Source organism: Conger conger, chromosome 6 (genome assembly GCF_963514075.1).
Source record: "Conger conger chromosome 6, fConCon1.1, whole genome shotgun sequence".
NCBI classification, from domain to species: domain Eukaryota; kingdom Metazoa; phylum Chordata; class Actinopteri; order Anguilliformes; family Congridae; genus Conger; species Conger conger.
The window spans coordinates 41,915,911-41,921,910 of NC_083765.1; positions in this window are offsets into that span (position 1 = coordinate 41,915,911).

Sequence of the window (6,000 nt, forward strand, 5' to 3'; positions counted from 1 at the left end):
ACTAATAAATACAAGCATATTTCAAACAAGCAGCATTCTTTCTGTTGAAAGATGATAGTTTGACCACAAACTACTTCATCGAAGAGCACAACAAAAGAGTGAAATTGTCATTGCACATACTGGTTGGAATGTCAAAGAGTCCTAAATGGCGATTAGACAGTAAGATAGTCAGTTGCAAAGCAGACATTCTCCTCCTGCTACTGCTGGTACAAGAAGGAAATCAGATCCATCTCTCTCACTCTCTCTCTCTCTTTCTCTCTCTCTTTCTCTCTCACTCCCTCTCTCTCTATATCTAAATGTGAATGTGTGAGGGAGAGGGGGAGCCCTAAATAAGTAGAACTTATCTTTATGCTGGAAAAATTCAATTCTCAAGGGTGGGGCAGGGTATGCATCTTAGAATAACATCCCTGCAGATATACAGTCCAGACAGAGGGAACGAATAGAAATGAAAACCGGGATATTCCCCTGGAGAACAGTCAGCAGCTGGACTCTCGGTGCAGACAGCCGTGCACTGCGTGTCAGAGCTCTTTAAACTTTGTACACAGAGTTTCTGAGGAGGCATTAAACCTACACGTGAAGAGCTTCAGTTTGTTGCGCAATGTGTCACTTCTTGCACGCCAGGCAGCAAATGAGATGAGCTGCTAAGCTGGTAGGTTGTGTTCTCCTGTGTGAATTTGGCAAATATAAATATGAATATGATAAATATCTCAGCTGCTTTCTGATCGTCAGTACAGATAAGATGGGTTAACAGCCACTTCTGTGGTTTTGTTGGGAAATATCTAGTCATGGTCTCAGAACTGGAGGGGATGGTCAGAGACGTCCAGCCTAAGTGACTTACATTGGGGCTACAAGGCTGTGCAACATCGAACCATGACTTTCATATCCATGGGACTGTAACTGCTGAATTCAGGTTTGAGATGGTTCTCAACTCTGGTTCTCATTTTGAGACTCATCTTAAAAACTCATCTTAACTCTCTTAGTCACAGAAACATGCGTACACACTCAAACACACCCACCCACACACACGTGCACAGAAGCACACACCCTTGCGCGCGCGCACACACACACACACACACACACTTTGACCCAGGGCAGTTTCACACCACCACTCGTACAAGCAAAGGTCAACCGATTCTGAGTGTGGGAAAACCAAGCCCACTGCAGATATGGCAGCTTTCAAAATGGAGGAATTTACCGGGAACAGTCCTACATGATGGTCAACTGCAGGCAGCACATCGCAAACCTGGGCCTTCAGTCACTGTATTTTCAGAAGGGTTCAAAGTGAAAACCAATAAAACACTGTTACTGTCAAGTGCAGGCGGTGATAGTGGTGTTTGTCTGCTGGCCTCGAGACAAAGACTTGTCTTGTTTTAATTCCCAGGGAATTGTTGTCGTGGGAGATAAGAAAGCGCAATCTCCCATGTCCGACGATAAGATCCTGCCAGCCGGGGTAATGTGTTTGTTACAGAGAGGGTTTATACGGCTCTTACTGCTTCATCCAGGAAGTCAACTCACAGCCATGCTCCAAACTTTTTACAACCCAGTGGACCATGGTTGGATTCCATTTTATTTCAGTTCAGTTACTTATGGGAAATCATTGGGATTTGATTCATGACTTTAACCAAAAAATAATTGTATTTCCAATTGAGGTTTTCCAATGAATGCAATTCATTTAAATTCATTTCCTGAACTGACTGCATTGAAATGAAATTGACCTCAATCATGAAGAGAATCTCTCCAGAGTTAAAAATATATTATCAAAACTAAATCCATTGCCATAGATTGAACAGTTAGTTTGGTAAGCGTAAGAGTAAATTGGATCTATTTATATTGTAATGCAACAGGGCGGTTTCTGATGAGCTTGTCACGGCGTGACCGGAATGTACCTGTATGCACACGGGTGCGCTCCAGACTCCAGTCTCATTTTGGGACTGTAAGCAGCGCTCTTTCTCATGCTGTGTGGCGGTTATTCGCGTTTGGACTGTGTGTTTTTCATGACAAAGCACGCCGTTAGCGTTTAATGAGTGGCCGTCCGGGCGGGTCCGCGGGGCTAATTGGGTTTAAGCCTCTGCGCAGGGCATTGATGTGGCTAATATGTGTAGTGCAGGTGAACAGTTAACGCTGATGGATGTGTGTGTTTCATGTGCAGGGAATGGTGGGGTGGGGTGTGTGTGGCTGTCATCTCTCAACCCCCCCCCCCCCACACCAGAATCTCTCTCTCTCTCTAACTCCCTCTCTATCTCCCTCTCTCTTTCTGTCTATTTCTGTATGGCTGGAGTGTGTACAAGAACATATTATTTTTCGGTCTGTCTTTCTCTCTCAATGAATTGTTTGTCTTTCACTGTCTCTCTCACTCTGAAATAAAGGATAAAAATGTGAAAGGTGCCTAAAAAGGTACAAATCCTTGTCGCTGGTGCGGTACCCTATAGGCGCATAAAATTGTACCCCTAGCCAGCAATATGTAACTTAATTTGCACCTTTTTTGCTTGGAAAACATACTCATGTTTAGACATTACTGTCATTTCTGGGTACATTTGGGAAATTTGATCCTTGAAGAACTAAAAATCTACCTCCACCACTGTCACTTTATCGCACATGTAAAGGAGAGGCTGTGTGAAATCTTAGCGTACACAAACCCCCGGCACCACGGGCGACATTCACTTCTCTTCAGCGCAAACTCCTCTCAGGTAATATCCAGCTGGGCTGAGCGATCCCACACCGACTTACTCTGTCACAAGACTCCTGTCGCAATGATTTTAATGATTTAAATCACTGCAGTCACTGTGTTACAGTCTATGCACAACTCAGAGGTGTGTGGAGACATTCATTTGCATCTTGTATTCCCGTGCATTCATGCACGCCTGTTAAGACTACCTCGCTCTACTGAACAGATACAGCAGTCTAGATTCACATTTACGTTTGTGTTCATCTTAATGTTTTGGGTGTGCATTAACATGTAGGTATGACCTTGTCTTCCGTCTGGCCCGTAGTAATGTATGTTTTACACAGTGCAGTGCAGTAGTACCACAGAAGCCACATTGGCACAATAATTACATCACAGTTATTTTGCTGATGCTGTTATCTAAAGTGACTTAGACTAAGCAGGGGCCAATCCCCCCCTAGAGCAATGCGGGGGCAAGGACCTTGCTCAAGGGCCCAACAGCTGCACCGATCTTATCGTGGCTACACTGGGGCTTGAATCACCAAACTTCCAGTCAAGCAACTTAACCAACTTAACTTAAGAGACTATAGGCTGCCCCCAATCATAACCAGTAACTACAAGATAGCTAAAACAAAGATTCAAATTGCTAATTAAAAATAATAATATTATCATTACACATCCATCCATGGTATAACACATAATAGTATTTATTAATGTACTTAAATGTAGATGAATTTCAGGAGTGAACCTGAAATTGCACCGGAAGGACTGGGTCGTGTCTCTGTAGTCATGGCTTCGACCCAGACGTGCCCCCCCTGACCCCCCCACCCCCCGGTGCCAGGGCTTCAGTCACACTTCACAGCTGAGGGAGCACCACGGCCTGCTGGGAGCTGTAAGAGAAACAGGAAGCAGCGTTAAAACACAAACAGGAAGTGGCGTTAAGGGGGGTCTGGAGACTGGAGGGTCTGGCCCTAATGTGCCCCAGCTGAGCCTGGCTGTGTGGCGTCCTGGCCTGAAACAGCCCCGTGAGGAGCCCAGAGAACCTGCCCCTCTGGAGGGGCTGGAACTGCCCTCCGCTGTGGAGCCCAGAGAACATGCCCCCCTGGAGAGTCTGGAACTGCCCTCTCAGACTCCAGTCCTGGAGGACTGCAGTAGAATCCCAGTTTGTTTTGGTGCGTTTCAGTACTTAAGTGCCTAATTTACCATTTGTATACAGAAGAGCACACACACTGACATGCCCACACACATATGCACACAAACAGACACATACATGCACTCACACGCACATACACACATGTGTATATAGACACAAACACGCACGCAGGCATGCACACACACAAACATGCACACATGTGTATATAGACACAAACACACACAAGCATGCACGCTCACATGCAAACATAAACAGGAACATACACACAGGCATGTACACACATACACACATGATGCCCACAAACACACATGCGTACAAAGACACAAACACACACACGGACACATGTACACACACATGCACGCATGTGCAAACACATTTGTATGCATGCCCAAAAACACACATACGCCTACAGATACACTTGCACACAGAATACACACACAAGCACACACACACAGACCCTTTCCAATGCATCAATTGCATTATTTCCACCAGGACTTTTAAGATGCCGGAGTGAAAGAGTTTCAGCTTTAGGGCCTTTCCCTCCACTGACCTTCCTGTGTCCTCTCCAAAGAGACTCCATCTGAAGATTGTGCTCTTTTATTGTGTTGGTACAGACCTTTCTCTAGGGCTGCCTACAAAGTGTGTGTTGAAGTACTAAGAGCACACTATGTGATTGGAACAGTGCTGCATTCAATGCAGTAGGAACTGCTTCTTCAAAGCTCACATTCACACACATACTTGTACATATGCACACACACTTATGCATGTGAATGTCAGCATACACCCACACACTTTTATGATAATATACGACAAACAGGTTTAAACAACGGAGTACATGATGCAGGTATGTATGCTCTGTCCCACCGTTGAGAGATACAGGGAATGAGAGGGAGACAATGGCTGAGAAACAGAACAAGAGGGTGAATGGCAGGGAGAGAATATGTGTGACAGAGAGAGAGAGAATGAGTGAGAGAGAGAATGGGAGAGATGGGGAGAGACATTGAGAGAATGAGAGGGGGAGAGAGACAGTGAGATAATGAAAGAGATGGAGAGAGACATTGAGAGAATGTGAGAGATAGGGAGAGAGAGAGACATAGAGAGAGACACAGAGAGACATAGAATAAGTGAAAGAGAATGGGAGAGATGGGGAGAGACATTGAGAGAATGAGAGGGAGAGAGACATTGAGAGAATAAGAGGGGGAGAGAGACATTGAGAGAATGAGAGGGAGAGAGAGACATTGAGAGAATGAGAGGGAGAGAGAGACATTGAGAGAATGAGAGGGGGAGAGAGACATTGAGAGAATGAAAGAGAGATAGGGAGAGAGAGAGACATAGGGAGAAAGACAGAGAGAGAGATGGGGAGAGACATTGAAAGAATGAGAGAGAGAGATAGGGAGTGAGAGAGAGAGACATAGGGAGAGAGACAGAGAGAGAGATATCTCCAGTCTCTCCTGTACCTCTGCTAGCGTGTTCCTGAGGAGCCCATCTGCACTGCAGTCATAGACCTGCGCCAGGCTCGGGCCCAGCTGGAAATCCAGCCACTGGTCAGATCACATCTCGCCCAAAGTCACTCTGACACACTCAATCCCCTCACCCCCCCCCCCCTCACCCCCCCCCCCCCCCAACCTACATCCCCCATTTCCACAGGAACAAACACACCCCCCACTGCAGGGACGCCACGGCCCCTCCATGACAAAGTGTAGACCCAGGGACCGTGTTGGTTTGGGCACAAAGAGCTCTTGTTAACCAGCCCTTGGTATTCAGTGCTGTCACACAGAATGAGAAGGTAATGAAATGGTTTGTTTCTCATACATTTATGCAGCACTACTCTCCCGTTACTCCATTTTTATTTTCTCTATCCTTATTAACATATATTTCACCCTGGCTATTCACCCGCTGAATTCAGCCCATCGTTTCCTTTGGAGTAGAAAGAAAAGAGTCTGATTCAGGTAGTTGTAAAGTTCTGACAATGTCAAAGCCTCGAAATGCAGACTGTCAGCATATTTACTGTACCTATATTTGTACTAAACATGCATAGCACATATGTTTTATATATCGTCCATGGTAAAGGTGACCTGTAGTGACCAAGTAGTGTTCAGCGCTGTTGTGTTACCAAAGCAGCGTAGTGTAGTGGCTAAGGTACATGACTGGGGACAGCAAGGTTTGGGAACAGGGGGGATTGTCT